Below are 26,775 nucleotides of genomic sequence, written 5' to 3' on the forward strand. Positions count from 1 at the left end.
GGTTTAAATGTTCATCAAAAGTCTGAGACTGTTGCATTTAAATTAATTTTTGCTTGATGGAATGTGCATAAAGTTAAAATATTGAAACTAATAAAACAAGTTTAAAAAAGAGAGTGTTTCATTTGATTAAATTGTAGATGATGGAATATGCAGAAAGAATAGAATTAGGCTGAAAGGTCTATTGCTTTATAGCATATTCAGGTTGTGCATCATGTTTTTGAAAAGTAACTTAGTAAAGTAACTAGTAAAGTAACTAATTACTTTTTAAAATAAGTAATCAGTAAAGTAACTGGATTACTTTCTTGGAGAAGTAATCAGTAACTAATTACTATTTCCAAGTAACTTGACCAACACTGCTGGTGATACACCTGGAGGAAAATCTCTTGGCATCTTTGATTCATCCCAGTCTGCCATGTTGTCAAGTACTGCTCTGAGACACAAAGGTTGAGGATCCAAATGCAGTTTATTTTGAAAGTGTAATCCAAAGATGTAATCCAGATAACAGGCAAGAGGTCTTAAACACAAAGTAAGCAGTCCAAACAAACAAACAAACAAAAAGGCACGCAAAAAAAGGAATCCAAGAAATAGGCAAATATCAAAAACCAAGAACACGGGAACAACAGAGAGAATGCTTGGAATTGCAGAAGAAACACTAAACAAGACTTCACAAGGAATGACAGAAAGAACCAGCCTTATATAGGGTGAGTAAACAAGATGATGAGACACAGGTGAATGTGATAATGAATGATTAGTCTGAGCAAATGATTATGGGGAATGGAGTCTGTGGATGTGGGGTAATTGTCCGGGGTGCCCTTTGGTGGTAATCACGGGCACTCTCACTGGTGATTGTTACACGTCTGTAACGAATTAACTCTATGGAATATTAATAATCAATAATAACTGGTTATAATTGATTATGAATATTTGGAACAGTTAATATAATTAACTTAATGTAGTAAAATTAATATTACAATCAACCCACCTGTTCATCATGAACACTCAGCGTTAATTGTTTATCAATTCTAAGAAATATTCATTTCCGGGGATGGGAAATGTCTTTCTAACTGTACAGTACTAAGAGCCTATAGACAAAATCTAAATCGTAAAGTAAACTTTGTTGCAAGCAGAGAATCAGAACCAAATATGTATTGTGCACAAGTTTTATTAACTAAATCACAAACATAACTAATCTAAACACATACATACATGCATGGGTAAAAGGGTGAGTGACAGAATGGAATCGGAAGCAGGAAATGGAACTATGAGAAAGATCCATTTAACAATGAAAAGAACCATCAGCCTATCATTTTCAGAGCACCTCATTAAATTGATACTTGCATGGCCTGTGCAGAGGAAACAATTCTTGAAGTAGTTGAAAATTGAAGTTGTTGGTTCCGTGAGTGTCAAATGTTGAAGTTGCCATCGTTTTCTTCTCAGTTGGATGAAGAAGATATGATGAACTTGCATGGGTAGTTGAACTCTGTTCTCATGGCTGGAGTCCAGATTGTGGCCTGCCGACCCTGGGCCGGAGAGGACACGCAGAGCAGATGGTAGGAGTTGCGATGGACTTCTTCTGTGTTGAATGAAGACGTTGTGCCAAACTCCTGAGGTTGTCCTTGATTCTGTTGTGGTTGAGAGAGTCCTCTCTCTCCTGAATGAGCACATGGCTGGTTGTGAGTCAAGGCCTGCAGCCCTGGGGTCTGGGGCCTGGTGCGGCCCCGCAGGACAGCAACCCGAACGTAGGAGAGAAGGCCAAAAGAGAGAGAGTCACTGTGAATTGGTCTCTAATAAAGCCTGAGAAAGGCCACACCTCTCCGGGTTTGCTTGACCAATGAGATGGGTGTAGTTTCCAAGCGGGAACATTCCTTTGTGGTTGATTTATGAATCTTTGTTTTAAGCATAATCATTTGCATGTGCAGCTGGATTTGTTTCTGATGAAGAAACTAAGAAAGATTCTTGTAATACTAATATGTTGCACAGCTATCGACATATCATGTACACAATCATTTCGATCTGCAAAGTACCAATTTACCAAAGTGACCATTGATTCTATTGTAAAATACACAGCATCAACAAAATAATAGTATTAAAAGACATTACAAAAGACAGTAAATCATCATTCGCAAAATGTTCTTCATGTAAATTTATAGATCAGTTAGTCTATAATTAATGCAGCAAAGTCTGTATTAAAGGCTGTTTCTGTCTTCCCCATCGTCTCTGTCTTGAACATGTGACCACATTTTTAACAGCAATAAAACCAACTTATCTGATCGTGGTCATAGTAACTAAGACCTTCTTGCCCTTTTGGGGGGATGGGTCACAGATCCCAGAGTGAGTTTAGATATTATTTGTTACCTATAACAAATACTTGTGTCTGTCTGATTTGTCTCAGTCTTTACATGTGCACTTGACATTATAAACACGTCCTCTTTTGAGTAGATGGAAATCAAGTAGATTATTAATTTTATATTCAATATGAAACTTTTTTTGTTTTGTTTTTTTACAAATAATCGCTGTATTATTTAGATTAATATACTGTTATTTTTTAAATATAATGTAAACATACATAGGCCATGCATAAAAGAGTTTTGCAAAGCAATTGACATTACTTATTTTCTTATTTGAAAGATGTGGTCATTGAATGCATTGTAAATCAAAGAAGTGATTCAATGATCCACAGTTTAGTCCTTCAGACTGTCTGAACAGAAAAATAGTATGATCCATCCAAAAGCCATACTGGTTCATTCATGACTTGAACTGGGGACCTACTTGCTATAATGCAGTTCTACCCTTAATAAACCCTTGAAAAATGTTGAAATTAGATGTTTTCTTAATTTGCAGGTGTTTTCTTCTATTTGCATGTGTTTTCTTCAGTTACAGCGCGTTGAGCTCTCTCGGCCACCGTAGTTTCCTATGCTCTCAGGATTTGTTCTGGTCCTCTGTGATAAGACATGAGTCTGTGTTTGTGCAGTAATTAACTCTATGCTGACGGATATGTTCACAGGAGAGTGAAGCCGAACAAACTTCACGTTGAGCTAATTCTGAAAAAAAAAAACTTTATATTATTCATCTTCAAAAATTTAGCATGAACACAGACATCAGGAGTCATTTTCATCTGACACTGCCTGGATGGGGCTAAAATACAACCTGAATTGTTCGCCAAAGGATGCTAATCTAAAAACTTGAAAGTCCATGATTATTAATGCACATTATTATTGATTCATAAACAAAGCACTGATGTAAAATTGTAAGCCAATTTATTTGAGCTCGAGTATAGTCATAGTTAGTAATCGATACAAGAAATCATTTAAAAAGGATGGAAAATTCCCAGAAAATTAATTTTGCAAGGAAAAACGTCCAGGTTACGACTGTAACCCTTGTTCCCTGAGAAGGGAACAAGACACTGCGTCGACTACGACACTTTGGGGAATGCCCCCTAGCATAGCGCCTCTGAAGCATGAATCAAACTAAGCCAATCGTGATTGGTGTTGCGTCATGACGTAACGTGTAACGGCATACACGGAAGCTACAAAGGTATGCCGGCACACAACAGAGTTAGCTTCTGTGATGAAGCAAGTCGCTCCCAGGCAGGGGAAGTCGCGGCAAAGGGACGCAGTGTCTCGTTCCCTTCTCAGGGAACAAGGTTAACAGTCTTAACCCGAGATGTTCCCTTTTGAGGGAACTCAAACTGCGTTGACTATGACACTTTGGGGAACGAGTAACCACTATGCCACAACGAGCCCTGCCTGTCCCAGTGTGAAGCTGCACAGAGGCACACTTAGGACGAAAGCACTAGAGTGCCAGGCGTAGAAGGGATGTCCAGACTATAAAATCTAATAAAAGTTTGTGGGGTGGCCCATCCAGCTGCATCGCACACTTCTTGGATCGGGGCCCCTGAAAGGAGGGCTCTAGAGGACGCCATGCCTCTGGTTGAATGAGCCCTCACTGCCAAAGGTGAAAGCAAACTGCGCACCTGATAAGCCATAGATATTGCCTGAACGATCCAGTTGCTGATAGTCTGTTTAGATGCGGGAAGCCCCTTCTTGGGCGACCCGAAACACACCTGCAACTGGTCTGACTTCCGCCATGAAGAGGACCCCTGAATATATATCTTGAGAGCTCTGACAGGGCAGAGCAAATTAAGTCTCTCTTCATCCGCCGTCACGTGAGGTGGGTGTTGAAAAGCCTGCATAACCATATGCCATGCCACATTAGAAGGCACTTTAGGCACATAGTCCAGCCTGGGATGCAAGATAGCCTAAATGTCGCCTGGAGGTATCAAGAGTGCCTGCAGGTCTCCTATTCTCCTCAGAGAGGTAATGGCTAGTAAAAAAGCTACCTTGAGGGAAAGGTTCTTGGCATCAGCCGACTCCAGAGGTTCGAAGGGGATCTTAACCAGCCCTTCGAGAACCACTGCCAGGTCCCATGTGGGAATCCTGGTACGAGCCACAGGTCTTATCCTCCAAGCCCCACGGAGGAAACGTACAACCAGCTGATGTCTCCCAAGAGGCCCATCACCCAGAGGAGCGTGGAAAGCCGCAATGGCAGCCACGTACACCTTGAGTGTTCTGTGCCTCTCGGTACTGTGCCCCCTCATGGGCCAGACCCACAGTTTCCATAGCTCTGGCCGAGGGTGAAATATTAAGCCCTCTGCCTGCGTTAGCAGGTCCCTCCTGATGGGAATCTCCCATGGAGGGCCGTCCAGGAGCGAAATTATTTCTGAGAACCATACTCGGGCCGGCCACAACGTGGCTACACAACGTGGACAGACCCTCTCTAGAACTCCCGGGAGCAGATCGATCGGGGGAAATTCATACAGACGCAGCCTCGGCCACGTCTCCACCATGGCACCCAACCCCAGCGGGACAGGATGTGTTAGGGAGAACCACAGTGGACAGTGTGTCGTCTCTCGAGACCCGAGCAGATCCACTTCCAATGGGGAAAACCTCTGACACATTGACTCCATCACCTCGGAGTGGAGTCTCCATTCCCCGGGCCTCAGCCCCTGCCACGACAGGATGTCTGCTCCCTGATTCTGATCCCCTGGGATGCATGTTGCTTTGAGGGACAACAGTCTCCCCTGGGACCACAGGAGGATCTGATGCGCCAGTCTGCACAGAGGGTGGGATCTCAGACCCCCCTGATGATTTATATAGGCCACCACTGACATGTTGTCTGGCCTCACAAGGACGTGGTGACCCTTGAGGTCTGGCGGAAAGCTCCTCAGAGCTCGGAACACCGCCAACATTTCCAAGCAATTTATGTGCCAGGAGGAATGATGGTCCTGCCATAGACCTCTCGTAAAGCGGCCGTGCATGACCGCACCCCAGCCCATGAGGGAGGTGTCTGTCGAAACGGCTTTCCGGTGACATCATGCTCCCAGCACGGGGCCTTGGGACAGAAACCAAGCTTTTTTCCACATAGATAAGGAACGAAGGCATCTGCGCATAACCCTGATCATGCGGAACAGGTTCCCCCTCGGGGAAAACCCCTTGGTTTTCAACCAACACTGCAGGGCCCTCATGTGCAGCAGGCCAAATGGAATGATGTTGGACGCTGCTGCCATGAGCCCTTACACTCTCTGAAAATGTTTCACAGTGATGGCTTGACCTAGCTTTATCCTGGTCACCGTGCCCAGTATGGACTCGATCTGTGCAGGAGACAATTGTGCCCGCATCGTAACCGAGTCCCACACTACTCCCAGAAACGTGTTTCTCTGGGCTGGTGCCAACACGCTCTTTTTCGTGTTGAGTCTCAACCCCAGGCTCTGGATGTGGGCAAGGACGACATCTCGATGCCGAACTGCCAGCTCTTGTGACTGGGCATTCACAGTCACACCAAAAGCGAAATTATCGCTATATTTATCGCTCCGGTGGCGCTGCTCTGCTGGCGACACGGACTCATGTGCATTTGGCCAGTTACTGTCTATGTATTGTTATTAAGTGTTGTCTTAAGTTAATGTGTCAAGTTTTAGTTTAAGTTATTTAATAAATCATAATGAGGACGACTCTTGCACAGTTCTTGCTGCTGGTACTGATTGGAGGAGAGATTTTCGCTTTGGACCGAGGGACACCTGCACGCTCTGTCGGCGTGCTATCGTTGCGCTATTCTAGAGAGGAGCTGCTTTCACTGCGGCCTGCAAGGACGACGCTATCCACGGACATACTCGAGGATGTTAGAAGGAAGCGTGTTCATCCGAAACGACCCCGAAGAAGAGGAAAGAGAGGAGGAATCCGTCTCCGTCTCCGGAACCGGGGAAACAAACCGCCATTGCCGTCCATAATTTTGAGTAACGTGCGGTCTTTAAGGAACAAAATAGAGGAGCTACGCATAAACTCAAGGATCTGCCATGAGTACCGCGACTCTTCCTTGATGGTGTTTACAGAGACATGGCTCCACCGTCATGTCCCTAGCTCAATGGTTGATCTTGAGGGGTTTTCCCTTGTTCGAGCAGACAGGGATGAAAACTCGGGGAAGACGAGAGGCGGTGGCATTTGTGTCTACATTAGAGATGGATGGTGCTGCCAGTATACGGTGAGAGAGACACTGTGTAATTCCGATGTGGAAATATTGTGCTTATCATTGAGGCCTTTTTACCTTCCGCGAGAATTTGGAAACATTGTTATTTGTGCAGCATATGTTCCACCGAGCGGGAATGCCGTTAAAGCGGCCAGCTGCATAACAGACTGTGTTAACAAGCAATTGAAACGTACTCCTGCAGCTCCGATTTTTATTCTTGGTGATTTTAATCACTGCAGATTGGAATTCTCACTTCCGGGATATGAACAGTATATTAAGTGTGAAACCCGGGGTAATAAGATTTTAGATAAATGTTTTGGGAATGTGAAGGATGCATATGTTGCAAAGTCCAAACCCCCTATATCGAATTGCGATCATAACACAATTCACCTGATGCCAACTTATAGAACACTTTTAAAAAGGACTAAGCCACAGACAAAGACAGTTTCTGTGTGGTCCGAGGATAGCATTGAGAAATTAAAGGGCTGTTTTGCTTCTACTGATTGGGAACTCTTTCATGACGAGATGGACATTGAGGTGGCTACAGAAACTATAACTGATTATATTAACTTTTGTGTGGACATAGTTGTGGAGAAGAAAACTGTAACTGTATTTCCTAATAACAAAAGTTATATAACAAAAGAAGTTAAGGAGTGTTTAAATAGAAAGAAATGGGCTTTTATTAATCAAGACAAAATTGAACTAAAATCAGTCCAAAAGGAATTAAATTTGCTACTGAGGGGGGCAAGGAAAAAACAGAGATACTATAGAACAAAACTTTAATTCAGGGAACCCTAAAAAATTGTGGGACGCTATGAAAGTCGTAACTAATATGGCACCTCCTCGAAAGAGGCTTGTAATTAGCAATGACCAACAAAGAGCAAATTACTTGAATAATTTTTTTCTTAGGTTTGAGTCACCAGTGGATCAATTGTGTACTCTGGACCACATTATATGTAATTCAGGTCAAAGGCTAGAGATAGCACCTAATAGAGTAAGCTCACAATTTAGAGGTATATGTTCCAAAAAATCCATGGGTCCTGATGGAATTTCAGCTTTTTTGCTAAAGACTTGTGCAAATGAACTTACTCCAGCATTCTGCCCTATCTTTCAGAAATCTATTGACTCACATATTATTCCATCTTTGTGGAAGAAATCGATAATTATACCTGTTCCTAAGAAAACTTGCCCAGTGGGAAATTCTGATTTTAGACCTGTGGCTTTGACTTCAAATGTTATGAAATGCTTTGAGAGACTTGTTGTAACTGTCTTAAAGGATCAGGTTAAATCATTCCTTGATCCATTTCAGTTTGCATATAAGGTTGGACGGGGCACTGATGATGCTATTAACTGCATCACTCATTTGGTGAATAGTCATTTAGAAGATTCCCAGGCATATGCTCGTTTACTTTTTATAGATTTTAGTTCAGCATTTAATACACTTCAACCCAATATACTGATGAAGAAGTTGATAGAGCTAGAAGTGAACCCATTCTGCATTAAGTGGTTTTATTCTTTTTTAACTAATCGTACACAACAAGTCAGAGTTAATAATTTCTATTCTGAGATGAAAACTACCAATATAGGGGCCCCACAGGGTTGTGTTAGCTCACCCTTTTTATTTTCACTATACACTAATGAGTGTGTCTCTAGTCAGGATAAGACATATTTCATCAAATTCTCTGACGACACAGCAATATTGAGCTTACTGAATAAGACAACAAATCCCTTGCAGTATTTTTCTGATGTTGACAGATTTGTCAGTTGGTGCGACACCAATTCCTTGGTTTTAAATGAAAGGAAGACTGTTGAAATGATTTTTGATCCTAGGTCTGTGGGAGACCATAGCCCTGTAATAATACATGGTAATATTATTGAACAGGTTTCTTCATATAAATATTTAGGAGTTTTTATGGACAATTTACTATGCTGGTCTTCTCACATCGACAATCTTTGTTCCAGACTGCAGCAGAGGCTATACTTCCTGCGAAGGTTAAAAATGCTTGGAGTAAACCAGAGGATTTTGTTTCTATTTTATCAGTCTGTTTTTGAAAGCTTAATTAGATACTGTCTTACTGCATGGTATGGAAATCTGACTGTTCAATCTAAATCAAAACTAGCACGCCTGGTGCATTCAGCTCAAAAAAAATCACAGGGTGGCAGGAAAAACGAACCATACAAGAACTGTACGAGGCATCTATTTCAAGGCAAGCTAAAAGAATTGTCTCTGATGAAACACATATTTTACATAAGTATTTTAATTTGCTACCATCAGGGAGAAGATTCAGGGTCTTGTTGTGCAAGTCTAATCGTTATAAAAACTCCTTTGTTCCAACTGCGATAAAAATTTTAAATAGAGATTTTTTTTCTTTTAATTGATGTAGTATGCTGCTAGTTTTTTAAATAATTCATTGAAATGTGTTATTGCTTATTACTGCATGTCATTGTATGAATTGTGTTGTGTGTGATTGATGTTGTGCACTGGCCGTGTCATGCTGTCCAAGACAAATTTCCCAGGAATGGGACAATAAAAGTATAATAAAAAAATAAAAAAATAAAAATAAGCCAGTCGTCAATATCCTGATACCCTGAAGCCTCAGCAGAGCTAGAGCTACATCCATACATTTGGTAAATGTGCGAGGGGAGAGAGCTAGGCCGAACGGAAGAGCCCGATATTGGTACGCTTCACCCCCGAAAGCGAACCTCAGGAACTTCCTGTGAGATGGATATGTGGAAGTTGTCCCTCAAAGCAACAGCCAGCAGCCATATCACCCTGTAGCCCAAGACTGGTTCCCCACTGAAGCTAAGCAGGGCTGAGCCTGGTTAGTACCTGGATGGGAGACCTCCTGAGAAAACCAGGTTGCTGCTGGAAGAGGTGTTAGAGAGGCCAGCAGGGTCTGTGTGGGTCCTAACGCCCCAGTGTAGTGACGGGGACACTATACTGTCAAAGAGCACTGTCCTTCGGATGAGACATTAAACCGAGGTCTTGACTCTCCGTGGTCATTAAAAATCCCAAGATGTCTTTCGAAAGAGTAGGGGTGTAACCCTGGCATCCTGGCCAAATCTCTGTCTATCATGGCCTCCTAATCATCCCTATACTAATGGGCTTCATCACTCTGTCTCCTCTCCACCAATAAGCTGGTGTGTGGTGGGCATTCTGGCGCAATATGGCTGACGTCGCATCATCCAGGTGGATGCTGCACATTGGTGGTGGTTGAGGAGATTCCCCCCTTCCATATGTGAAGCACTTTGAGGTCCCAGAAAAAGCGCTATATAAATGTAACAAATTATTATTATTATTATTATTATTATGCGTCCTTTAGATCTATCGTGACAAACCAGTCCTCGGATTGAATTTGATTCACGATGATGGGAATAGTGAGCATCTTGAACCTGAACCTCCTCAGAGACCGATTCAAGGCCTGAGATGAGATTGATTATTGGACGCAACCCCCTATCCTTCTTGGGAACTATGAAGTAGCGGCTGTAAAACCCGGACTCCCTGTCCGGCCGAGGAACACGTTCTATGGCCTCCTTCAACAGCAGGGAGTTTATTTCCTATTCCAATACCCTACCCTGCTCTGGGTCGACTGCAGTCCAGACCACCCAGTTGAATTTCGGTGGGCAGAAACCGAACTGCAGTCTGTACCCCTTTTGAATGGTGCACAGGGTCCAAGGAGAAATATTCGTTAGATTTTTCTTTGGATCTAAATATTTTACCAAGGGAACTAGCCTCTCGAGGAGAGAAGCACTGATTTAAAACGCGTGCTTGCCTTTGCCTACAGCTGTGGAAAATGAGCAGTGAACAGGTGTGTTTTTCTCTTACTACAATTAACCGTTTTGAGGTTTTCTTTTGCAAAATGTTTATTACATATCTGGACAGAAATCAACATTAGCACTTAGTAGCATGTCACTCTCTCCAGGATAGGGGAATCTATAAGCTAAAAGCTCTGCCCTGGTTAATTATAGATAAAATAAAAGAAACACACCTGTTCACCGCTCGTTTTCCACAGCTGTAGGCAAAGGCAAGCACGCGTTTTAAATCAGTGCTTCTCTCCTCGAGAGGCTAGTTCCCATGGTAAAATATTTCGATCCAAAGAAAAATCTTAGACATGCCCAATAAATAAGTGCTCAACACAAATTGCATGTGCAGTTCCATTTCAGTCGAGAATGTCAGACGTAATCGACGTCGACTGAATGGGGATCACGCCAGGGAGCCAATCATCTTCGAGTACTATTGAACGAGCCAATGGGAATTGGCGTGCATGATGACATCACACTACAATACGGAAGTGGATGCACGCACTACTTGCCTTGTGCTTCGGAGCAGATCGTTTGATGTCTCTGAAGAGTGCTGCTGTTTACAACGAGTGAGTGTGTTGGTGTTCTTCTGGAAGACTCTCCCAGTGCTTGTGGTTTCTACAGCGTGAGTGCAGCGGTGATCGCAAGCTTTGAGCTCTCAACTACTGTTTTAACAGCAACAAATTTATAAAGGTTTGTGTGTGTTGACGGCTGGTTAGAGGGGAGAAAAGTGAGTGTTTCACTGTTGCAGTTCACTGTTCAGTGTTGCCGCGGTCATTCCCCTGTGTGCTCCGGCACTGGTGATGGGTCCTATTTCCTGAAAAGAGCAACACGGGTGCGTTTGCATTCCACCTGTGCGTTTCTGGATGCGGTCATTCCCTTTTCCTCTCTGACGATCACAATTGTTGCATCACGTGTTTGGACTTACAGCACGCTGAAGCAGCTTTTGTGGACGGTTCATGTTCCCATTGAGGGAATAGGACTGTCGTGGTGTTGAGATCGAGACTCGCCTTCGTCCGCAAAGCGCGAGTCCCCATTACCATGCCCCACCCCTGGGTGCCATGTGGGATGGGTGATCGGAGGATAGTGATGGATGTCTCGCCCGGTAACCATTTCCTGTGGGCTCCTCACTCCTCCATCACACCGCAGCCGATGGAATTCCTGTTAGACGTGCTGGTCCCTCTGTAATGGACCGATCAGCCGTTTCAATTGGGGTTCCCCCAGAGGATAAGATGTTGATAGCAGCATCGGAGGGTGAGCTGGCCTCTGGAGTTGACGACTCGGCTGTGTTATCTCCCTCTGGGACTGTAACATTGCACGAGCCAGATCCAGAAATGTCAGCTACGCTGCAACGGGTCTCCTAGGCTGCCGGGCTCGAGTGGAACCCTCCACCGTGTCCCGTTCAGTCTCGGTTGGAGGATTAGTATCTCGGGGCTGGTTCTCAGCTCGCTGCCCCAGTGCTTTTCTTTCATGAAGTGCATGCTTACCAGGTTGTGGACGGCACCTTTCTCTGCCAGAAACTGCCTGCATAGCTTTTCCCCCTCACTACCCTTGATGGAGGAGCAGTGAAGGGTTGCGAGGCTATCCCTCCAGTGGAGCGGTCTGTCGCGACACAGGTGCACCTGTGTCCGGCGGCCGCTGCCTTTTGGGGGGATCCTTGTCTCTCCCCTAAGGCCTGTGAGTTCTCATCCGTTCCGACGGGCAGAGCTTACAAAGCCTGTGGGCAAGCCGCCTCCTCTTGTCTGCCATGGCGCTGCTACAGGTCTGTCAGGCCGGGGCACCCATGGACATGCACGAGGGTAGCCCAGACCGTGCACTCATAGGTGAGCACCGCAGTGCTTCCGACCTCGCCCTCCGGGGCACGAGTGTCGTGGCGTGCGCGATTGGTCTGGCGATGTCCACCTTACTGGTCCAGGAGCGCCATCGTTGGCTCAGCCTGGTTGATATGGCGGATGCGGACAAGGTTTGGTTCCTGGCCTCCCCAATTTCTCAGGTTGGGCTGGTCGGCGACGCGGCAGAGAATTGCGTCCAACAGTTCTCTGCCGCCCAAGCACAGACGGAGGCCATCCGGCACATCCTGCCCCGGCGGCCCACTGCTGCTCCACCTCCCCGCCGGTGGCAGTTCCTCCGCCTGCTCGTCGCCGAGGGTGTTCCCTTGCCGCCGCTCCCGCTGGGCCTCCGCAGCAGCCTCCAGCCAGGCCTCAGCATGGAGCCGGCCGCAGTAGGGACGCCCAGCCTGGCGTTGCCAAGCCAAGTGGCAAGCGACAGCGAAAGCATTCTGGAGCGGGCCGCTCAGGAATGGAGGAGGATGCTCTTGGAGTTGTGTCTGTTCCACCGCTGCTCCCAAAATAAGCGGAACCCACACTTAAAAGAAAGAGCAAATTCCTCTGTTCCTGGGTCCCAAGAGGGCAAGTCTGTCAGTGTGCGACCCTGTAAAGCATTGAACCCCTCAGTCCCCTCTTGTTTGCCAGCACGGCAGCTGGGTGCGGTTCGAGGACCCGGTCATCCGCCTTCTCACGCATCCCTGGCCGTCTCGTGGAGACAGGTAAGTGTCGTGCACCACACTCAGAACCTGCTTCGGGCCGCCTCCGGGCCTTCCGAGCCGGGTCCCTGTCCTCCACCTCGCTGCCCCACCTCGGGTACGTCTGTGGTTCCCTAGCCCCTGGCACGGTGTGTGTAAGCCTGAAGATGCTTCCTACCAATCCAGCTGGCCTCGAAACTACCAGCAGACTCGGCTTGCGATTCATTTCGCTTGGCTTCGCCCTGGCTCAGTGATATTCATCATACTTAGGTGTTAAGCTGAGATGCTCCTAAGATTAGTGATATTTATCACACCTACGTGTTGAACGCTGCTCCTGTCCTGTGTGCGCACGTCACAGTCCTACTGGCGAAGGACGCAATGTAGCCTCTCCTCCAGCCGATATGAAGACCGGTTTCTTTAAACCCGTACTTCATTGCACCCTAGATATGTGGTGGGTTATGGCCATCATGGACCTGTGTCAATTGAAACTGGCCCTTTTTCGAAAGCCTCCGTTCAATTACTACACAGAAATGCAAGTATCAGTACAAGTCCTACCCTTCCAGTGCTCCATAGCCAGTTGGGTCTTCAGGTCAACTGGGAGAGAGTAATCTCGCCCACGGGCTGAGTATCTCTTTTTCAGTTCAGGAGAAGGACTCGGTCCAACATGTCTCTTCAAGAAGAGTCTGTTAGGCTAGTGCTAGAAGTGAGAAAGGGTCTCACTGAAAAAAATTTCAGAGGCTCCAGAGCCGCTTGGCTCCCTCTATATGAAGACCACTTCAGCACTAGTTTTATGATCGAGTCCCGAGGTGACCGTGGCAGAGCGGCACGCCCTGTGTGATAAAAGATCACCCCGGCCTGCCGCCAAACTCTCAGCCCATGTTCAGACCTTCAGATCCACTAACACCGACTGAGGGACCATGTACAAAGGGCATGCTTTAATGGAGGCCTGGGCAACCTCTGACTGCATTGGTATTCGTTACCTCGAGTTGGCAGTTCACCTCGCTTTGAGCCACCGCTGCTCAGCGAGCTGGTACTGGTCTGAAAAGACAACATCGTGACCGTTGCGCTAAGCTTCCCTCGCATGTCACAACTCGCCCGTCACCTCCTTCTTGGAGGTCGCTTCATTCCACTATAAAATTCTTACAGCCTGCTCAATCGTGCTGCCAACGAGCCTCACGGCAGCTATGGCCAGGGAGAGTGGAGACTCCATCCCCTGGCGGTCCAGCTGGGCAGGGACCACTTCGGGGCCGCAGAGTTACAACTGTTGCCTCTCTGGATTCGTCCCTCTGCCAGTTGTGTTTCTATCTGAGTGGACATCCCTTGGACAGACACTGGCCCCGCAGAAATGCATTCCCCAGTGAGCCTTCTAAAAAAGCGGCTATGCGATTCATTATCGCTTGGCGCTGCTCAAGTTCAGTGATTTTCATCACTCAGGTGTTGAGCAGAAATGCTCCTGAAGCTCAGTGAATTTCATTACACTCAGGTGTTGAGCAAAGATGCTCCTGAAGCTCAGTGATCTTCACATTTAGTGTTGAGCAGTGCTCCTGTCTTGTGCGCGCATGTCGCTTGCACCTACTGTGCTAAGTCAGGAGTGGAACAGGTTTTGATAGTTGCCCCTTATTGGCCCAACCAGATCTAGTTCCGTCGACAGCCTTCCTGACTTGACCTGAATACATTTTAGGGACGGGGCATGATGGCACCCGCGTTCAAAAAACTGGACAGGGAGGTTCAGGTAGCTACCATAAGGATATGTGGTAGTGACCATCACTTCTGCAAGCACCCCCTCTAGATAAGGCAGTTGTGCTTCGCTAACTTAGAAGTGGAACCTATTCGTTGAATGACTCTTTTCTCCATGAGGAGATCCTGAGAGTGTTCGGTCATTTCAGTGCTCTCTTTCCGGCAAGTTGGGTTGGAGTAGCCTGTTCCTTCACCCTCAATATGATGACGAACATCATATGCAGAAGCATGGGAAGCACATCCTGATCGTCAGGTTCCGGAGGGAGCAAGTGTCATCCCTGTTCCCCTCTTTATCCTCTTGGGCCGATCTCTGGTGCTACTGCACTGCAGAGTCCGCCCCTGAGCCACTGCAGGCAGTGAGTTAAAAATTCTGTTTTTAAACAGTTCTCCTGCTCGCATGGTCTCTACTAGAGGGTAGGGACTTGCTCGCTTTCGGTCAACGACTTGTGCCTGGAATTCAGGCCGGCTATCTCTCATTAGCTGAGACCCCGGCCTGGATATGTGCCCAAGATTCCTACCTCTCCCTTAAACTGGGACCAGGTGGTGAGCCTGCAAGCACTGCCCCGGAGGAGGCAGACCCAGCCCTGGCTTTCTCTGTCTGTCCGCTTCATTGAGGTCATACGTGCACAGAATGCAAGCCTTGGGACCTCAGACCAGCTCTTATCTGTTAAGGAAATCAGCAGAGAGGGAAGGCTGTTTCCAAGCGAGGTTGGCCCACTGAAAATGTGGCTGCCTTCATCTTGGTGAAATTCCCGAGATGCACATGTCCACCTTAGGTGGTGAGCTCCTCTTAAATGCTCCCGCTTAGGCGTTGACACAGAGTGCTTCGCTGACAGATATTCTAGAGTTGGGGGCTGGGCGACACCTTAGTCGAACCGCTGCTTCCCGTGGGCTCCCTTCACATGAAGCCAGTTTCACTGTAAGCCTGTTTCGTTGTGTCGGCTTGCTGCGCCATTCCCCTCTCATGGACTGGATACGTGCGCAATTCTTGCTCCAGTTGAGTTCCCCTTTTTTAGCCGAACCCTGTCGAGTTCCTCCATACCATTCGGCAACGGACGTGGCGGGACGTCCGAAGCCAGGCCTATCACTCGTATATCACTGTGTTAGGCTGGGTCCATAAGCTGTGATCCCTACGGCGATCCCATATGTGTATTCTTCCACTGTACGGCTCCCTGCGGCGAGCCTGTGTCTTCCCTTGGCAGAGTCCGCTCTGCTGTCACTGTCTGGTTGAGTCTCCCCCTGTCTTAGGCTGGAGCCACCCCAGTGACATTCCATATCGTCGCTGTCCGATGAAAACCGCGTATGTCCATTTTGCCGATTTTGAGATTTTTTGACGGATATAATGTCCAGGTTCATTTCCGTATACAGCATGCTTCACATTATCCAAATGACCAATGAAATTGTATCTTCATTTTAATCAATGTTTCATCAACAAATTTGCCTGGATTAATAAATAAGCACTTCATATGAAGTGTGCATTTCTCTCTATAGGCGCATTCACTACTGCGAAGATGGCGAGTCTGCATCGTCAACTTTATCAACAATTCAAATGTTTCATGCATAATCATTACTTTCGCCGGTTCTTTGTGGCAAGCTTTATTTCAGGTGTTGCGTGATATCTCTGTGCCCAAGTAGCAGTGCTTCGAAACTTCACGAGACCGGCGAGATGCATCCACAGGGTGGGAGATACGCGGCGTGATTGACAGCTTTGACACCAAATGGATATACGTGAAAATCAGATGACATGATTTCACAACTTTTATACAAAACGAAATAAATTTTAAAGAAAGGCTTTCTACAAAACAAAACTTAGTAGATCAAAATCTAACCCATTCCAAATGTTTTCCGATATAGGCCTATTGGTCATCTTATGATCCTATCTTACTAATCTCATGCGGTTCCGTTTTCATATAATCAACATAGATGAAATAAAAAAAATAACATTGTATTATTTAAACATAAATATGAAACGTTACCGTATGTTTAAGTTTTTTAACTTATAAGCGTCACACCGCTCCGCTTTGCTCACATGCTAATAATCAAATAATACCCAGCGATCTTCGAATATTATTTTTTGCTTGAAAATTTCGTTTTGTATAAATTGTATCTTCATTTTAATCAATGTTTTCATCAACAAATTTGCAAGCTTTATTTCAGGTGTTGCTTGATAGCTGATCTCTGCGCCCAAGTAGCAGCTTCGCCTGTGCTTCCCCTCATAGTATCAGTCTATCATTGCCATGTCAGTGTATTGATTCATAGTTTGCAAGAGACATATAATAAACTGAGCGTAATAATAAACTGAGACGTAGGCTATTTAATAAACTGAGCGTAGCCTATTCATCTGTCAATATGAAACGCGACTGGGTCATTCTAATTAATGATCGGAAAAACGCGTATCGACCACCGTTACTGTAAAATATGCACGTATGTCCATTTAAACTCAATTTTGGTCAAATGTGGATTATATCATTACACTGGCAAGAATATGGTTACATTTAAAGTTGTCGTACCAAGTATGACAACGCTACGTTCAACTGCTTTTGAAATTACGTGTTTTTTTCACTTCCTGAAAAGTAACCGTTTTGGACATACGTGAGTTTCATCGGGCAGCGACGATATGTTGTACTGCCCGGTCAACCGTCCAGTTCATGTGTATTCTCCACGTTACCTCCCTGCAGGCAGGATGTGGCTTCCGCAGCGTCCCTTCCTTCCTTGTACAGGGAACGCTTTCCCAATGGTCCTGTAGGAACAGTAGTTCTGCTTCTCACCGAAGTCTCGACGACCGCCTGAAAGCGCGGGGGTCTGCGAGCGAATTGGAGTGAGTAAACTCGCTTTATAGTGTTCATTACCCAATTTGACACTTCGGGAATGGCCTGTCAGGCCTTGGCCCATGTGGATAGGGGTTGAATGAAAACTGGGGATGGGTCACCTAGCATGGGGGACCTATTACCCGTGATTTGTGTTTTGTGCACATAGACCGGTTACCCGGGTGTTGTGTGCTTAAAACATACTCTTTTTGTGCTTTATTGGGGTCGCTGTAAAAACAGGGTTTGTTTGTACAGTATACCCCAGTGTACCCCTTGACTACAGTATAAAAATCTCTAGCCGCCCGAGCTAAACAGGGAGCTGTGAGTTTTGAGCGAGCTATCTTTGAGGGTGGTCCGGCCGCAGCGAGACTCAGGCCCTCTCTTTTCTCTCCAGTCTTAGGAGGCTCAGGGTCCAACACAATCTTGGGTCGGGGGCCCTGTGGCCGCGGGTGTGGATAGCATTTAGTCGGTCGTGAGCGTTGCTGGGTATCAGCCGCAGGGCGGGGCTGAGAAACCCGAGACGCTGGCTTCGCTAGCTGAGGAGGCGGCATCCTTTTGGGTCGGCTCAAAGCAGAACTGGAGCGTTTGGGCAGGAAGTTCTACAGTGTACAAGCTACACGCATACCTTGTGAGGACTTCTGTGCCTCGGTGAAATGCTCTGTGAACCCCTTTACAGATGGTAGAGACTGGTGAGTCGAGGAACGCCTCTTTGATGTCGGTGAGGTTTAGCCAAAGATGGTGCTCGAGCACGATCTCAGAAAATTGCTCTTTCAGAAAACTGTGTCGCAGTGGCGAACACACAGTATGCAGAGAAAGGATATTGCGTAGTCGCCGGATGGCCGCAGGAGAACGGCGACAGAAGAGAGCGGCTTCCTTCGAAGAAAAGGCGCTGATCCGCTGCAATAAGGCTCATTCTAGCTTTTTGGCTTGATTCGGCGGCGAAGCTTCTCAAAGGAGAAAGAGACGTGAAAGGTTGCTGAAGGAGATAAATTAGACGTGAAAGGTCGCTGAAATCTGTATAATGGCGAAATGGAGCGGGTTTTATAGATTTAGCTATGCCCATTCTCGCGTGCTCTGACGTGCTTGGCGCCAAGCTTGGCGCCAAGTTTGCGCGTCTGAGCTACCTCGCCATTGGGTGTGCAGTTGCCTCAGCACAGCCAATGGGCGAGCTAGTAGCTCGGCTGGTATTGCTGTGCAGCTGCACTGCATTTTAAAATATAAGCTTCAATATTCTCGAGGAAAGGAGTTTCCCCACTGCGTATTTGCTACGCAATACGAAGTGACCTTTCTCAAACAACTTGAACATCTTGCAAAATCCACGTGGGGAAATTTTTCACCTTCACACAAAATTCCAAATTGCATGGATTCCTATTGAAAAGACAACAATAGATGTGACCAGACCTTTTTTTTTTTTTTTTTTTTGCAGTGTCACATCACACGATAAAGTTCTGCAGCTTTTCAGTGAATCCTCCTCAGACTGTGTCCTCAGAACACAGGTCATCTAAATCTCTTCATCCCACTGGTGTTTACAGGAACTGCTCAACTCAGCTGAATCTCAGCTGAATGTCGGAGATGTCAAGAGATGAATGCTTTCTTGACCGTGGATTAACATGCTTGGCTGCTGGGTTGGCACAAAGTGAGGACAATTTCAGCTGTTGTTAGGGATTCAAAGTGATGGTTAACAAGAGAAAACTGAAAAGAGCACATGCAGTTCAGCTTTGACTTTGAAAGGATAAAGGTGTACATAATAAAAAACATTATTAACGCAAGGTAATCTGTTTTTTTTTTTCAAGCAAAGTCATCTCATGTCTTTTTCTCAAATATACTCTTATCCTTCCAGACACCTTGACTACTGTAAATGCTTTAGATCTCACTGAGCAGTGAGTAGGCTTGTGTTGATAGCTACAGATGAATATAGAAAGAAAGTGGAGAATGCAAAAGCCTATATTGCACTGCCAATTGTTCTGGACAATTGCTCTGGACAATTGCTCTGGGAATAGGCATGAGATGAGATGTTTTTTTCTACAGCTCTCCTCGGACTAAATGTGATTCATAGACATTTACATAGCTGCCAATTACCTGGGAAAATGAAGATCCAATCGCATGCCTTGAGGATGACATAAATTTATTTAAATGAGTGTTTTCCCCCTTTCTTTCTGAAGCACATTTCAAAGTAATCTTTTGTTCTTGGGCTAAAGGAAGAACTTAATTCAATCTTGATACTGCACTTGTGTGGCCATTAACTTGATCATGTCAATTAACACACACACATAATAAATAAAAAAAGCTCTGCAATTACATTCTCAAATATTATGTATGAATAAAAGACTTCACTGGGGGTCTTAATCTCCAGTGATTTGAGGTTAAGATTCATGTCAACCAGACGTACGACTGGGAGAAATAAATGGAGCTGTAATATAGTCCTTGAAAATGCTCCTCTCCTTTGGGAAATCACATCACTCCTGCATTGCACAAAACACCCACATTCACAACCTGTTGTCTGTACTGCAATTTACTGATCGGCAAGATATGAGATCCACACTTGCATAACTATTATATAATACCAGCTGTATTCATATTAACAGCTAAGCTGTTATGTTATGCCTCATTGACCTGTACCAGGCAAGATGAAGTTTTAACACAAGATGAAAAATCTCTTTACTGTTTTTTGAGTCACATGTATATTGCAGTTTTTTATTTAAATTTTTTATTTATAGAGGAACATAAATTGCATTTCAAACAATAAACTATATCTACACAGGTGGTGCTTTCTTTTCCATTGTAGCATTTTGTTTATTTTGTTCCATCGTCTGATAAATGCAACATGCATAGTAGGCAAATGGTGATGGTGTGCTGTGAGAGCTTTGACAGTGGTCCAAAAAGAATTAACAATTTACATTTACAGTTACACTTTTAGCAGAGCATGCTAATAAATCTAATTAATTAAGACCAAATTATTCTGTGAATACATATTTGGAACAAAAAAAAAACAGTTTATTCCATGTTGTTGCCTTGGGATAAACTAATTTTTCACTTTGCGAGCACATGATGCATATGAAATGACAGCAAAATGGTAAAGAAAGGTTAATAATGATGAAGGGATGTATTAGCATGTCTCCATAACCATGTTTGAGTGGTGCAATCTATTAGCATGTCTCCATAACCATGAGCGATTGTTAATAAGATGCATTTTAGAAGACATTTACATAAATTTGCCCAGTTAGCAGATGCTTTTACTTATTTAAAAGTTAATATTAAGATAAGAGTAATACAACAAAATAATTAACTACAGGGACATAAGAAGTGCTGTGATGGATGGATGGAAAACATCCAACAGACAATTTGCAATACAACCAAATGTACAATACACTACTGACATATCTATATTATGCGCAATATGACTCAAGCAGGAGTGCATTATGGCTCTATATCACAGATGTGCTGATAAAGAGCCAAATCGTATGAATGCGGGTATGATATTGCGTTTATACGACAGTTTGACTGAACATGTATCTAAATAAATAAGAAAAAACTAAAGAGAGTCTAAAAAAAAACATCTTGTGTGGAACTACTTTCTTTAAACAGATGCTCCCGGGCCTCCATATGCTCCCGGGCCTCCATTTCAATTAAAAAAATATCTCTTTGGAACTAGCAACGACGTCTTTGGCTGTTGCAGTGAAGTTATTAGTGTATTAGAGTATTATTGAGTAGTAGAGTATTGTGAGAGAAAAAGAGACTGTCTCCAGTGAATCTAGATTAAAGGCCCATTCACACCAAGAACGCTAACTATAAAGATAACTATCGTCTCCTGCTTTAAATGCTTGAGTTCTTTAAAGCAGGATGAATTCTGATTGGCTGTCAACGTTTTTATCATTCATCAGATTGAAAAAAAAAAAAAACGTTATGAAAGTGAAATTATATAGTTTCTCTGTGCCGTTATCTTTATAGTTGTGGTGTGGACTCTGCTGATCTTTTATATTTAGAACGATTTTTAGAACTATATCTTTATCGTTATCATTACAGTTATCGTCCTTGGTGTGAAAGGGCCTTAAGTCTTGTACTGTGTAGCTGGCCTTCCTAATCAGTTTGGTAAGGTGTTCAGCAGATGACCGTATAAAAAAAAATGCTCACTTGTAGTTATTTACTGGTAATAACCTGAGCCTTTTTGTACAGTGCTGTTATCTAGCTAAGCCTGGTGTTTGGATGTTTTAACTACCTGAACTTGTTTGATGTTTTACAGAAAGAGTGATTTATTCGACAAATTGGTTTAGGCTATTGAGAATTTGGTTCAGAGAATGAGGTTTAGTGTTTTAGCAATTCAGAAAAACTGAATCAAGTTCAGGTAGTTAAAACACTGTTTGCAAATCTCATGCACTCTTTTTGCAAAACTCTAAACACATTCTCATTCACTAAAACACATTTCGCACTGTGATGCACTTATGTTTCAAACCGCTAAACACAGGCAGGCAAAAGTTAAACACAACTGCAACACAGTTGTCATCGTTTACACACAACGACTCAAAATTGTTCCCTTTCGAAGGGAACTCAACAATACGTCATCGACGTTATGGGGGGAACGCCTCAGGCGTGACAGGTGTCTGAAATCACTATCAAATCACGTCAATCACATTGACCGGCGACAGCCCGTGAATCATTAGCGTGAATGATTAACGTGCGACCTGGAAGTATATAAGGGCGCCTTGCAAACATGACAAATCAGCTCATCGTCTTCAGGGACTGTTTGTTTGAAACGCTATTCAGATATACGAAAAAAAAAAAAAAAAAAAAAAAGGTAAGAATGAAACGCACAGCTAAAACTGATTGTTTTCGTAAGTGTGCCGACCCGTGTCCGAGGTTTCTGACACCGGCCGACACACACGAGCTGTGCGTGTTTTGCTTGGGTGAAGAGCACGCACGGGAGGTTCTCGAGGGAACCCTCTGTGCGAACTGCGAGTGTTTTTCCCTTAAAACGCTCCGCTCTCGTCTGGCCCTCTTCTCGAGTGAGGGGGGTTCAGCGTCTGGACCTCATGGTGCGGGTCCCGCTCGTGCCGAGGCCGAGCGGCGACTTACATCATGGGGCTCCCAGATGGAGCTCGTCGATCGCCTCGAGAGGGCTGTAAACCTCTCAGATGATTCGACGACTGACGAGGGTGAACTGCAGGTCGATGGGGAAGACTATTCACCGACTGTACATGCAGTTGATGCTCTTCAGGACGCGCAGGAGATGGCTGAGGAGATTTATGATCAAATAGATCCTGAACCTCCTCAGCCATCCAGCCCCGTGTATGCAGAGCTGGTGGATGTGATGGGGCGCGCTGCCGATAGGCTGCAGCTGCCTTGGCGGCGCGCTAGAGGAGAGACCGCTCGCGGCAGGCTCGACGATCGTTTTCTCCCCGGCCATACACCACCAGCTCAGGTGAGCCTTCCATTTCTTCCTGATCTCCATATGGAGATCGAGAGGGCATGGAAGAACCCGTACTCTGCCCGTATCCACCGACATCAGCGGGCTAGTTTCGCTGATGTTGAGGGGATCGGAGAGCGCGGGTACGTGTCCATGCCGCCCATTGACGAGACGTTCGCGAACTATCTCGTGTCTGGGCGGGCAGCGACACTGAAAGCTCCAACCCTGCCATCCAAACCACTGAAGACAACAGCTCGTTTGAATGGCAGAGCATACACGGCAGCAGGTCAGGCCGGTGCTGCACTACATACCATGGCAGTGTTGCAGGCGTACCAGGCCGACCTGCTGGGGGATCTCGACCAGGGGGCAGGGATGTCCCCTGAGGCGGTGGCTGAGCTGCGCCGCACCACAGACTTGGCTCTCCGGGCTACCAAGCAAACCGCTGCCGCGATCGGACGGTCGATGGCGGCGATGGTGGCCACGGAGAGGCATCTGTGGTTAAATCTAGTCGACATCGGGGAGAAAGATAAAGCCTTTCTCCTCGATTCGCCGGTTTCGCCTTCCGAACTCTTCGGCACCTCCATGGAGGCGGTGGTGGGGAAGTTCAGGGAGGCGAAGGCGCGCTCAGCAGCGTTTAAAACCTGCATGCCGCTGAGATCCGCGTCCGTACCCCGGCAAGCGGGTGGGCCTGGCCCTTCACGGTCTAAGGACCGTATGCAGGGTCAACGAGCCAGTGTCGCCTCTCGTGCGCCCCCTCTCTCAAGGAGCAGGTCGCAGAGAAGGCGTGACTCCCGCAACAGGAGAGATCTGAGGGAGGTTATCCAGCGCAAGCGCACACAGCGTCGGTGATGGATAACCTCCCCGGAGGGTCACGACATTTCTGCCCTCTCCTGACCTCCAGGCGTTCATTACATCAGGCCTGGGGATGGGCCTGTGATGAGAACTATGTTCTGACGGCCCACCTAGGTTTGGTTTTTGGAAACGCCCCTTTCAGGCTTGTGAAGTGGCGGATCCCAGGTTCTTAAAAGAACTGTCTGAAAAATTAGGTCTTACTTCGCACGCCGCAGGTGAGCTGCCGGTCTTTTGAAGAGTATTTTTTATGTTTAAAAAATAAAATGTTTCTCTCTACAGACCGCGTTCCCTGTATAGAGTTATGGGGTCATGTCAAAGTACTAAGGTACGAGCCCTCAGATAGATCTATGCTTACAGGCTGGCCCTCACCAGGGCCGCCTCTGTAGCTGGCCTAGGCTGTGCCAGGGATATTAGAGGCGTTCTGCTAAAATTAGCATTTCTTCCTCTGACCCTTCACTTTGTGAATGTAGGTTTTGGCATCCCTGTATAATCAGCTTCCTCCCATGGGAGTCGTTAGGCCAAGGCCCGCCCCCTTCTCTGCATTCTGGGGTGACTAGAGTAATGCAGCGTGGTGCAGAGGATGGTTTATAAGGACATGGTAGGCCTCAGTTAGGCCTCCGTGGTATATAAGTCTTTTTGAGCAGGGTTAGGCCGTATTTCGCTTCACGAAGAAGACTGAGTCTCCTGCCCGACCCTGCCGTGCAGAACTGGCCTACGGATTTAGGCCGCCAGTGTAGGCTTCACTAATACATTGCTGAGCTACTGCTCAGGCTGTGGGTTGTAGGTGGTTGGCTTTCATTCAAGCCCCACTCCCCTAGGTTGGGCACAGATGTTTTTCTGTTACCCCTAGAGCCGCTGGCAGGCCCGCACCCTGGTAAACTCAGGGTGAGGTGTGAAGTATTCCCCTGTGATTCAGGGTAGGTCTTAGCACTTCACTCCCAGTTCTGTTTTTATCCTACCTCGCACTACTATGGCTCGGGTTGAGTATGAAGTAAGCCTTCACTTCTTCTTTGGTCGAAGTTCGCTCCCCTGAAGCCAGAGCATTGCCCTGTGCTGATGCCCATGCATAGATGGTAGGCCCCTGACTAACTGGGGCCTCCACTGAGGCAGAGTGGCGTATGTTGTACTCCTCTTGTTCTAAGGGTATTAGCTCTCTATGCTGAGTACATTGCCATGGGCAATGTGATTAGGCACCAGGATGCTGTAGGCGCTGTGTAAACAGCTTATCTGCCAACGAAGGCTGCGCCATCAGGTAGTAGGCCTCAGCAGGCCTCCTTGTATGAGCAGGCCCCAAGAGGGCGCTATAGGCTACTTCTCGAGAGAGTTGGTTGGCCTTGGTGGTTCGGGCAGTTGACTCACCGGTGGGTAGTAGGCCTTAAACAGGCTTCCTCTGAGGTGAGTCCCAACATTGTGGGACATACTTTATAGCTGCTACAGGTAGCTAGCCGTACTAGGCCTCCTGTGGGTGGGCCCAATAGTTACATTGGTGTAGTATGGTTCCCAACAGTGTTCCTTTGTTGCAGATTTGACTTGCTATCAGCTAGTAGGCCCAACCGGGCCTCCCTGATAGGCGAGTCCCCAGCTGGCTGGCCTTAGCAGGCCGCCTTGGAACTGTCACCCGGACTCAGCTACCAGTTGCTATCAGGTAGTAGGCCCCTCAGGCCTCCCTGGAGACAAGCCCAAGGACAGACAACTGGACAGCTAGCCTGACTTTCTATCGGGTAGCAGAAAAAGCTCCCAGATATTATGGCTGTCAGGTAGTAGGCCTCACCAGGCCTCCCTGGAGACAAGCCCAAGGACAGACAACTGGACAGCTAGCCTGACTTTCTATCGGGTAGCAGAAAAAGCTCCCAGATATTATGGCTGTCAGGTAGTAGGCCTCACCAGGCCTCCCTGAGGGTGAGTTCCCCACGTACTATTGTTATTGGGTAGTAGGCCTCTCTAGGCCTCCCTGTAGGTGACCACATACTGTTCCCTAGCGGTGCTGGGTTCAGGAAGCTAGTGGCCTCTTGCTATCATTTCAGCTGGCCTTATCAGGCAGCTGCTGAAGGCGAGCTTGCGCCCTGGCTCGACTGAAGTGTTCATTCTCTGCTGCTGGTTCCCTCTCGGAACCTCTTTCCTGCCTACAGCCTGGTTTTGCCTACCAGGGGGACCATATGCTCCCCTCATTGAGGGTCACTGTGAGCACGCGGACTCCTGAGTCTGGTCAGACGGTCGTAGGCCTCTCGTGAGGCCTCCCAGTTAGATCAGCCCTTAGGCCTTCACAGGCCTCCTCAGTGTTTGTAACACGAGCACTGGGTAGATCCATGGATCGAGTAGAGTAACTCCCCTCGCTGGTAAGGGTTGGAAAGCACTTGCTGAGTCATACTCTCCGGGATATCCCGTCTCTGAGATCCGGGCCGAGTGGTTCACTGCCAGCTTCGCAGTCCCTCGGGTTGGATGCCTTACTTAAGGCAAGTGTCCAGAGGCTCTGTCTTCGGACAGACAGGAAGTGGCCAGACTAAGTGTCTAAGCTCTGACACCAGGTCACGCCGTCCTGGTGGCATATCGGGGTGAGTACGTTCCCCTGAATAATGACTGGCTGGGGTTCCTTCGGGTTCCCTAGCCACATTCCCTAGAAGGGACCCCTTCTAATTGAAGTTGTGGTCCCACATACTGTTGCTATCAGGTAGTAGGCCTCACCAGGCCTCCTTGTGAGTGGTTCCCTAGCGGTGCTGGGTTCAGGAAGCTAGTGGCCTCTTGCTATCATTTCAGCTGGCCTTATCAGGCAGCTGCTGAAGGCGAGCTTGCGCCCTGGCTCGACTGAAGTGTTCATTCTCTGCTGCTGGTTCCCTCTCGGAACCTCTTTCCTGCCTAAAGCCTGGTTTTGCCTACCAGGGGGACCATATGCTCCCCTCATTGAGGGTCACTGTGAGCACGCGGACTCCTGAGTCTGGTCAGACGGTCGTAGGCCTCTCGTGAGGCCTCCCAGTTAGATCAGTCCTTAGGCCTTCACAGACCTCCTCAGTGTTTGCAAACACTGGGTTGATCCATGGATCGAGTAGAGAAACTCCCCTCGCTAGCAAGGGTCATAAAGCACTATGCTGAGTCATACTCTCCGGGATATCCCGTCTCTGAGATCCGGGCCGAGTGGTTCA

General features: G+C 46.5%; 1 protein-coding gene and 1 pseudogene across 1 annotated transcript in view; both read left to right on the plus strand.

Annotated features, from left to right (window-relative positions):
- The window catches only part of oprd1a (opioid receptor, delta 1a), a 58,616-nt gene that overhangs the window by 24,777 nt on the left and 7,064 nt on the right, over window positions 1-26,775 (plus strand). The window lies entirely within an intron of this gene.
- LOC130099264 (5S ribosomal RNA) lies at window positions 9,275-9,391 on the plus strand (annotated as a pseudogene).

Source organism: Rhinichthys klamathensis, unplaced genomic scaffold (genome assembly GCF_029890125.1).
Source record: "Rhinichthys klamathensis goyatoka isolate OS25496 unplaced genomic scaffold, OSU_Roscu_1.1 h1tg000225l_1, whole genome shotgun sequence".
Classification (NCBI taxonomy): domain Eukaryota; kingdom Metazoa; phylum Chordata; class Actinopteri; order Cypriniformes; family Leuciscidae; genus Rhinichthys; species Rhinichthys klamathensis.